The following is a 10,988-nucleotide window of genomic DNA, read 5'->3' on the forward strand; positions in this document are numbered from 1 at the left end:
ACATTTTTTTAGTGTTCAAAAGAAAAAGAATTTATCAAGGTTCTACTTCCCTCGTTATTAAGTGGTAAAAATTACCTCGTTTTAGTTTCCATTGACAGCCTTGATACTGTTTTACTATAAGTTTCACTTATCTCTGATATTTTTAGAGTAAATCTAAGTAAAATTATCAAAAGTTTTATCAAATGCTTTATTCTCGCTATGTTTCCCCATCTGAGAAAATCTTTCTTTTGCTGTAGTTCATGACAGACGCCATGGCTTGTGTGGGGGTATTTAAATGTTGTCTGTTACCACTCTAAACTCTGAGGTTCCCAAAAATAGTCTCTTAGTGTTAACTGTTACTAAGGAGAAAGGCCTTAACCTTTGTTTCTTTGTATAGAATCTAAATTTTCTGCTTGGACATTTAAAAAATAATTTTAACGGTTCTTGAAATGCACTTTTTCAGGATGCATTTATGGCTGACCCCTGCTCTGTTTAGTTTGTTTTTTCAAATTAATCTCGCTTGAATATTTAATAGTCTCATTCTTTATAGATTGGAGCCTCTCTTTTAAAAGCAGGGATAGTTTCTTACGTATCTCCAGGCAACATTTATATAGCCATTGTTTCTTTTGCCTACACACAAAAGCACTGGAACTATTTTTTTTTTCTGAAAATTTGCTGGAAATAAACACTCTTCTGATTTCCATTGTCAGTGCCTATAGGTTAAAGAATTCCAAGAGCGATTTTTCTAGCCATCTGCTAGATCCTACTTTTAATAAATGGTCCTTAAATCTGCCACTCCATCCTTTACCTCTATCCCCTACTCTCTCTCAAGTACTCATCTGGGAAGGAGAAAGAGGTCCCTCCATCATCTGTGTTTTATTAAGTGCCTAATAGACTATAGGGGAAGCCAATTCTCTGCTTTCCCAACATTTCAGCTGAGTACCAGAATTTGAGGCCAAACAAATTATAGCAAACCACTTTCCGATAGAAAAAAAAAAAAAAACAGCCTCAAGAGTTCCATAATGTCCTAAACAGAGCAAACAAACCTTGGGTGTTTAGAGCCCTTATCCAAATGATACTCCCACCATAAACCAGTGCAATCGAATTTATCTCAGAAGAGACAAGAGGGCAAATCCATGTGGTTGTAACCTGAACTTCAGGATTCTAGGGAGTCGCCCCACTTCCAACTTGAGACTGAGACCACTAAGCTATCTCCCCTCGTGGATTGATGGGTTTCTTTTCTTTCCTTGGTTAGAAATGTCTGAGTCACCAGAAACCAAGCACTGCAAGAATCTTTATTTTTAAAAGAGCATTAAAACTGCATGGACTGATTTGGAAGGATGTTGGGAATTCTGCCCTGTTCTCTGAAAATTGTGAAGTACTTTCTTTGGTTCTTGGAGTGTGGAGGGAGGAAGTATCAATGAAGCAATGGCATTCTCAATACCTCAGGCTGAAAACGCTCTGGTGTGCCATATCCCGACCCAACAGGGCTGTTCTGGCTGCTCCTAAAAAGTGCACACACCAAGACACCTCAAGGTTTTATTTACAGCTTATCTAATCAGAACAGAACACAATGGGACCCCGTTTCCGGTGCTAAGCATGGTCTTCTTTTATTTACTTTCTCCTCAAACATTACTGAGTGCCAACTCTGTCTACACACTACCCCCCCTGTCCGTGATACAAAGATTAACAAGGTCTAGGCATTTGGAAGTAATTTGTCCTAAATCATAATAATGACAAGGGGAAGAAAGAAGATAAACAGCAGAAGGGAAGTATCATTGCCCCCATTTCAAAGATGATGAAACTGAGACAAATACCTAAGTTCCCAACATCTGCCATCCCCAGGACCAAAATTACAAAGCTTCTTTTTGTTGGACAAATGCAAAATTGATCTCTGTGTCCAACCATCTCAAAAGGACACTGAACATACCAATGGAAAAGCTTGTCTCTTGATTTCCTGGAATCACCATCCCAGATCCAGATGTGCTTGCTATCTACTTGTATGGTTTCTGATGTCCCAGGCATGTTCAGCACCTGTTCATAAACAATATCGTCTTGTTCCTCAGATTCTGACAAACCAGCTACTTACTACAGAGCTGAACGATGGGGCATGCAGAGCCAGACGCCTTAAGTGTGTATTCTGGTGGATAAAAATGACAGCATAGTACTAGTCATCAAAAGTTCATTCATATGAAATGTATGTTACTGAGCATAAATAGAAGGCTGATCTGATTCTCAATAAACATCAACCCTGAGGAGGAAAAAACACTTTGGTATTAAATTTTTATTTTTCTTTTTACGTGTGTGTGTGTGTGTGTGTGTGTGTGTGTGTGTGTGTGTAATATATATATAGTCTGGAGATAGAAAGGGCTTGAACATGCTAAGCAAGTACTCTACTACAGAGCTACAACCCCAACCTTTCTTTTCTTTATTTTTTATATTTTATTTTATTTTTTATTGATGCATTATTGTCATACATCTTAACAGGGTACAAGATGGTAGGGGCATACATGCACACGTTACTTATTTAGCCCTTCCCCAGTTCCCACCCAATTTACTCCCCCTGTTTTTTCCGTTTGGCTTAGTGATTGACTTTAAATTGTTTGTGAATGTACTTCATGTACATTAAGGAATTTCCTCCTCCCCCTTCCCATCCCCCTCAGTTAGGTCACCTTATTTGCTCATTTATGGTTTCTTGTTTTTGTCTAGAGTTCCTCCTATGACCCTTTCTCTCCCTAGCTTTCACATATTAGGGAGAGCATCTGATTTTTTTTTACTTTTTGTGACTGACTAATCTCATTTAGAAAATGTTCTCAATTTTCTTTCTTTTCTTTTCTTTTTTTTGAGGTACTGGGAATGGAAGCCAGGGGCATTCCAGTACTGAGCAACACCCCCAGCCCTATTTTTTATTCTTTATTTTGAAACAGGGTCTCACTGAGTTGCAGAGGGCCTCACTAAGTAGCTGAAGCTGTCTGCAAACCGCAATCCTCCTGTCTCAGCCTCCCAAATGCTGGGATTACCAGCGCGTGCCACCATGACCAGCTCTGTTTTCATTTTGAGACCAGATATGGCTAAGTTGCCCAGGCTGGCTTTAAACTCACGATCCTCCCGCCTCAACCTCCCCAGTGACTGGGATTACAGGTGTGCTCCATGTCCAGCTTTTTCTACATACATCTAGGACCCTCAGTAAGGTGACCACACATTCCGACTCACCAGAAGCAACACTGGGCCATGTCTGTTATGGCACTGTATTCAGGAAGAACTCCAATTCCCACGCTCAGAAACACTCCCACTCTCAGACACACCCCCGCTCAGATAGTAAATTTATGGTTACCCTTGAAATAAGGACTATGGGCTATGAGAGAGCTACTGATGTTCCACTGGGGATGGGCCGGAGCCCCAAATGGTTTATAAGAAGTCACTGTTTTGTGTTCAGACCGCTCACCAGATTGCCCAGTGTTAATGTTCTGGCAGGCAGAGTAATGTCCAGACACAAATCAAAACTCTTGTCTTATGTATGAATTGTGGCCTTCTCATAGACTTGAACAACCCCTAAAACATGTACTGGATATAAATAACATTTGGGGCAGTGTCTGGTAGTAGACACATAAGAAGGTCATTGGCAATCAAACTATTCTGTGAACATCTTAAGTGCAGAGAATAAAATACATGAAAGTATAATGCAGCACATGCAAAAATAAAGAATGCAGGTTTCTTAGCATGGTGGCACACACTTGCCATCCAAGTACTTGGGAGGCTGAGACAGGAGGATCACATGTGTGCAGCCTGCCTCAGCTACTTAGTGAGGCACTCTGCAACTTAGTGAGACCTGTTTCAAAGTAAAGAATAAAAATATAGGACTGGGGGTGTAGCTAAGAGATAGAATGTCCATGAGATTCGCCATCAGTAACACATACACACACACAAAATGCATGCTGTGTTAAGCAAAAAGAGACACTCAACCTGCACATTCAGGGAATCTCTTAAGAGAAGCAATGGGGTTGATTCTTGAAGGATCAGTAGCAATGAAGGGAAATAAATGCACAGAATAATTCATTATTTCATTGAGTTTAAAAGTAAGAGAGTAGATTATCAGAATGAAACTTGTGGCAGAAAGAACACTCACTCACCAACTACCATCAGACACTAATTTTGTGCCCATTACAAATACATTGGACATCTCAGATGGAGCTAGAATGTGATAAATGTTTAGGCCTAAATTGAGTAAAGCCCCAGACCCACCTAGATGACTACAGGTCTAAATCTTGCAAGAAAACCATATTATAATAAAAACCACTATTGGATTGTTTAAACTCCTCTTTCCCTAATTTAAGAGGATGACTGTTTCTACCTGTGTGTGCTGGGATTTCTATTTAACTAATTCAATCGGTATACTAAAATGGGGCTAATTTCTTGTTTCCTGGGTTCTTCTAGACAACCAGTAGAAAACACCATCAATTTCTCACTTGGAGACTTATACAACTCTATCTAGCAAACATCTTTTAACATCATTTAAGTACATCAAATAATTTGTGATTGATATTTTACTAAATTTGCTGTCCACCCTATCCTCAAAATCTACCAACATTAAGTATTATTCATCAGGTAAATGGTTTAGGTTGGGAATGATTCTTCCTTCATAAGGCCCATTGATCACAGCCTTGTTTCAAGGTGTTCAGAAACCTCTTGGTGGACATTAAGGGAACAGACCTTTCATCCTCATCCCATCCTCTACCACCATCAGAACATTTTCTTTCTTTCATTTTTATTTTGTACTGCGAATTAAAGTCAGGGACATTCTATTTCTGATCTCTGATCTACACCCCTGCCCCTTCTTAATTTTGGAGAGGGTCTCTTTAAGTTGTTAAGGATCTCACTAAGTTACTAAGACTGGCCTTGAACCGGCGATCCTCCTGCATCAGCCTCTGGGGTACTGGGATCACATGTGTGCATCGCCATGCCCACCTGACAACAGGATATTTTGCATCCAGCTCAACATTCCCCTGGAAGCACATCATGGGTAAGAGTTGAAGTGAGGAGTGGGTGTTGGCAACAGAGAAACTGAGCCTCTGTCCCTTGAGCATGGCTTCACTTAGAATGGCTTCCTCTTGTCTGCTTGGGAACACTGGGCTTCTATATGCACGTGATGGGGTTCAGGACACGGCACCCTGAAAGATGTCACCTTGGGCTTTTGAGAAGACAATAGAAGCAAAAATAGTGACCCTCACCTTCCCTAAAGCAGGCCCCAACACCTAGCTGCCCTTCTTGTAAAGTATGTCATAAGATCGTCTATCCAGATGCTCTTTTTCTAGGCTCAGAAACCATGGAGCATCTTTATTCTCCAAGGGACAGAGATGCTAAGAAGAATCTAAATGAACAGGATGTCTAAGTCCCCCAGCTTATTACCATTAGATCATATACTTCTGTCCACCCTTCAGATTTCCTCACAATAGTTCATTTCTTCATTAAACTTAACATAGAAACACAGGTATCACTGTTTTTTTCTGGGTCTTCATTTTTGAAGAGTTATACTAAGACTTATGCTAGTATACAACTTATACTAAATGTGTAGGCTTCACTCTTATTAGTCTGTCTTTTATTATATTAGCCTTGTTCGTGAACCTAGATTCATGAATGAAGTGAGAAAAGAAGTCCTCCCTTCTCATAAACACTTAAAAAATTTCAGCTGGCTGGGAGTGGTAGTGCATGCCTATAATCTCTGTGCTTAGAAGGCCGAAACAGGAGGATCACAGGTTCAAAGCCAGCCTCAGCAGTTTAGCAAGATCCTCAACAATTTAGTGATCCATGTTTCAAAGTAAAAAAAAAGTCTGGGAGTATAACTTGGATATAGAATGCCCCGGATTCATCTCCAGAACTAAAATTAAAAAGTAAAAGGAAATTCTACTGACCAAAAAACAGTATCTTAGCCATGTCAACCATGAATTTCTTCTGATAATGAAGCTATCCTTTAATTTGACTTTTCCTGGTTGTGAAACTCCAGTAGGATATTATTTTAAGTAGGTTAAATTCTACTTTAGTTGACATGTTTGTGTTTTAGTTTATCTCTAAGAATTTGAATTTTTTTCCAATACATTTTTTCTATTAACACCTTTTATTCAATTTTTAACCATACCAGGATAATCAAACGTCAAACTTTCCAAAGAGCAATTTTCCACATCAGAAGAGTTATCTTAAAGAATAAACAATTTGGATTTTTCCAGCCTCCAAAATGTTTATCAAATCCTGTATTTCTCACAGGGTTCGAAACACGTAGAAAATAAGTAAGAAATATTCCAATGAATGAAACATACCAAATGTCAGTGATAAGGGAGACACATTCCTTTGGGGAAATGGCTGTTAAAAAAAAAAAAAATCCAGTCTGTATATGCAAAGTAAGCAAGAAAGTTCAGTCTTGTTTTTCTTCTTCTTTAAGAATCCGTTACTCCTAAAATATCATTCCACACAACTGGAAGTGAAAGACTAAAAAGGCCAGGGAAGGGAGGAAGGGAAGGAGCACACACCATTAACAAAAGTAAAATTGTACAAACTTAAGCAGTTTTTAGGACTAGGGTGATCAGACTCCAAGATAGCAAAGGCTGGCTCTTGCACCATCCGCGGGAGCTGGGGTCTCGGTGTCTCGTGGAGATCAGCGAGTCACTGCCGTGGGGCGACGCCCCTGCCCACTGCAAACCCTGGCTTCTGCACCAGGCCCCCGCGGGGAGGGCCGCGCATCCAGCCACCCAGCCCGGCTCGAGGGCCCCCAGGTCCTCGCAGGCGGTTCTCTCTCCGGTCCCCTTCCCTGGCGGCTCGCGTCTTCTTCTCTTCCACATTCAGACGGACCTTCTGACAGGCTCAGAATCGTCCAACACCACGAAGCCGAAGTTGGGCAGCTTCCCTCCGCTGTTTATGCGCAGCCCCACCACAGTCCCATAGGTTTGAAAGAAATCTTTAAGCTGTGATTTGTCCACCTCATGAGGCAGGTTGCCAATGAACAGCTGAGCTGGTGGCTGTCGGGGTGTCTCACAATTCTTCGAGGTTCAACATCACCTCGTTCACCAGCCTCCCGGACTGGCCTGGGCCCCCTCTGCGGAGGGATGCTTATTCGCTGTTCCCGCACTCTGTGATCCCTCTGCGGCCTTTGCGGTGGAATCTGAGATTCAGGCTTAGACTCTGGACGGGGCTGTGAAGTCGGTACTTTAACAACGTGAGGTGGTATCCCAGTAACAGGGACTGCTCCACTGGGGAGGCAGGTTCGGGAGTCTGGGCTGCATCTGCGAGCGCTGGAGAAGCGCTCTTCTGGGTGTCCTCGGGTGCGGGCTCCTCCAGCACTGGCTCAGCCTTCTCCTCTTGGCTCTCAGATACCGGCTCCTGCTCTGGTTCCGGTTCAGGATCAGGCTCAGGTTCGGCAACAGGTTCTTCCAAGTCATTGCTGACCGTCTGATCATAGAAAGTTCCAGAATCATCAGGTGCCACCTCAGGTGTCTGCGGTCTTTCTTCAGGCTCCTCAACTTCTTCCTCATATTCCTCCTTGAGGCTCAGTGACAAAGCCCCCAAAGACCTCATCCTGGTATCTGAAGATATCATTATGAACATAGAATTTATTTGCAACAGAGCCCTCAGGAGCAAGGACCAACGTCTGCATGAACCAGCCCAGAGCCTGGTTGTTGTTGGAGAGTAGCCCCATCACCTGCACCACCACACCATCGTTCAGAGTTGCGAGCGCAACAACATGGCGGATCTTGGTGTGGCAGTTGGTGAAGTTCTGTGACATCCCCTTCCTACGGATCTCTTTCTGTCCATAGACGGCATCGGCTGGCTTTCCATTTGAATCCAGTCCTCCATGGACATAAGAAGAGTTCTTTCCATAAAATCTATGTAGCATGTCTGGGGCCTAGTTCAGCAGAGTGTAATCCTGTCTCACAAATTCCCGCCCCACCAGCAGGGGACTCGGCTTCTCCATAACCATTGCTTTGGTCAATGCAACCTGAGAGGAATGAGCTGCAGGAAACTCTCGTGCAAGTGTGTCCGCACACTTTCCAATACATTTTTAAACCCAGTTCTTTATGTTTAACTGTCACAAAGAAATATTCAACCGTGAAGTATAAATAGTAGAGGAACTAATTCTAGAAAGTTTTAAGGTAAGCTGGGGTTGTAGTCCAAGTGAGAGAAGTGGGCCTGACCCTACTTTATTTTTTATTTGCCTCTGCCATTGAATAACTGAGCAAGATTATAAAATAAAAAGACTTGGACTTCTTCCCTCAATTCTGCTCCAGTCCTGAAATTCTGTGATCAAAGGTTGGGCTATAAACATTGCTGCCTTTTTGATTATATAATAAGGTAGCCATCAGCATCACCGGATTGCATATTCTGGAAAGAATCAAAATATATGTATGAACCACTTCATCTCTCTTGGCCTCTATCCATGAACAGAGTAGAGAGAAATGTGAAGGAAATTAAGTTCTAGAAATTCCAAACTGTGGGGAGATAGAAAGAAGACAGAGAAGAAACCCAGTGGCTGCAGCCTACCTACTTGACATCCTCCTCCCCAGCCAGATACTCATTCATATTTAGCCCCACTCAAGTCTCAGAACAGTCTCTCAAGACACAGAATATTATCCTGGTTTAGAGATGAGGAATTTCAGGACCTCAAAACGAATGCTTGCCCAAGGCCACCTAGCTCATAAAAGACTGAGGCTAAAAGAAAAGCTAGCTCCTGAGAGACCAGAAGAGAGATCTTGTGACTTCAAAGTGGATAACTTGACATCCCATGCCTTTGTTTAATTATTAAACCTGAGCAGGTGGATAAGTCTTAATTTTTAGAAGTATAGATAAAAATTCTGAATGTGTTAATGACTGGTAAAACTGCCAAAGGATTTAAGGTCAGAAAACAAACAAGCAAAAAACAAAAAACAACCTTTCGACTTGGGTCATAACAACTTTGGGTATGTGAACTTATACGTATTTTACTCAAGCCTAATTAGTCGAAGGTTAGCCATGATGATACCAGTTTGAATCTAGGACCTCCAATGTCTCGATCTAATCCTATGCCATTTAAAACTCTTCGGTGATTCATTACACTGTGAATTATTTGATGTGAAGCTATTATTTAAGTGTGTGTTCTTTTATTTAAAAATAAATGTAAGACTGGGCATATATTAGGATCCCGCCTACTAGAGCATAACATGGGAGGTCTGGAGGCTGAGTGAGACGCTAAAACCATGCAGCAGATCCCGGCATATCTTGTAAGGTTCATAAAGGAACAAGTGGCCCTTTGACATCAGCTGACCTTGCAAACCTATTCCTCTAGAATTGATTGTACATGGCCAAAGCACATCATGACCTCTAGCCTCTTAAAAACACTGCATCCGATACCTGAAATCATGCTAAGAAGTCATTTCCAGAAAACCATCTCCTTTTTCCAGACTTCAAACCTCGCTGTCATTGTATCTGAGAGTCAGACAGTGGGGAGCAGAGCGGAGAGGAAGATTCCACAGGCTGCCCTTGCCAGGCTGCTAGGAAAAGAATTGGAGATCTAGAAGTCCCAGGTTCGAAGCCTGGCTGACTCTGCTTCCAGGCCCCAGTGACAATGGCCCCTCCGATCCCTACTGGCCTCCATAGTCAGAACCATTCAGGAAACTCCAAGACTATGAGGTACATGGATTGTGTTGTTGTTGTTGTTGTTGTTGTTGTTTTAATTTCTGACCTCTCTGGGGCATATGAGGGCCTGGATTCAATCCACAGCACCAAAACAAATAAATAAAATAAAGATTCTGGACTCAAGTTTGTTTGATAAAGCACATTCCTTTTTCTAGGGTAAAGAGAGGAAAAATAAAAAAGCTCAATTACAAGAAATCAAGCCAGTCTTCAAAAACTATGATTTAAGGGAGGGAGGAGTCAAGGTGAAAGACGAAAAGAAATAACAGAACCCAGTAGTGCAGGCCTGGAATCCCAGTACTTGGGAGGCTGAGACATGAGGACCACAGGTTTGAAGCCAGTCTTCAGCAACTTAACAAGACCAGGTTTCCAAACAAAATATAAAAATAGGGCTGGATGTGTAACTAAATTAGAAGTAGAATGCCCAGCACCACAAAACATGGGGGTATTGATAATTAGTAATTGATTTTCTACACAGACAGACACAGACAGACACACACACACACACACACACACACACACACACACACACACAATTTCCCCAGCATCAATAACACCAGGAACTATTAAATCAAATAAAGACAGAGCTGATGCTATAGTAGAGCTCTCTGCCAGCATTATAAAATGCCTGGAAAGACCCTCATTGGAAACCTTGTGTGCCCAGTGGATCCCCAGAGCAGGACGAGGAAATCATAACAGACACTGAGAGGTTTGTTTCTTTCCAAAAACCAGGACATCGGTGCTGCGACGGCGACATAATACCCCGCGATATTTTATTTTCAAAACAAGGCAGAACCAACTTTGGCTCCCAGAGGAGCCCTACTTCCCAGCGCGGGGGCTGCGACGGGAACCCTGGCATTTCCTCTCTTGCGGGGAGAGTAGCCAGCACAACAATCAAGCTGTGATTGGGAGCTGAGCGCAGCGGTTAATTAAGGCAGGATCTTTTATTCTCCAGGGCATTTCAGCGCAGCTTGAATGAGCCCCAGAGCCAGCCGGCGGTGGGAATGTCTCTCCGGGCAGTGAGAGAATCCAGTCTCAGCCTGGCTCATCAGCATGACAATGGCCCCCAGGATGTACTGGAACTGATGTAATGGCCAGAGTTGGGAGGGGGATGAAAGACTGGTGCTGAAGCCCTGAGCCTTTGCAGCTGACTGGGGCTACTTCAGTGCATGAAATTCCTCCCCTTTTTCTTTCTTTTATGAGAGATGTTTGCTAATTGGTAGAGCTCAGAAAACAATATATCATTAAGAAGCCCTTTCCTTCTTCCCACCCCCTACTCTCCTTTTTATTTTATTTACTTTTTATTTTTTTTTAATTCCTCGCTTTCTTGCTTCTCTAGAAATCTCGACTTCTGT

At 42.3% G+C, this 10,988-nt stretch overlaps 1 pseudogene across 1 annotated transcript; it reads right to left on the reverse strand.

Moving 5' to 3' along the window:
* Positions 1-6,633: 6,633 nt before the first annotated feature.
* On the reverse strand, positions 6,634-7,960 carry LOC308275346 (ras GTPase-activating protein-binding protein 1-like; annotated as a pseudogene). The gene has a single exon. The product of its transcript is annotated as a ras GTPase-activating protein-binding protein 1-like (transcript).
* Positions 7,961-10,988: the final 3,028 nt, after the last annotated feature.

Source organism: Muscardinus avellanarius (genome assembly GCF_963383645.1).
Source record: "Muscardinus avellanarius genome assembly, chromosome: 16".
In the NCBI taxonomy this organism is placed as follows: Eukaryota; Metazoa; Chordata; class Mammalia; order Rodentia; family Gliridae; genus Muscardinus; species Muscardinus avellanarius.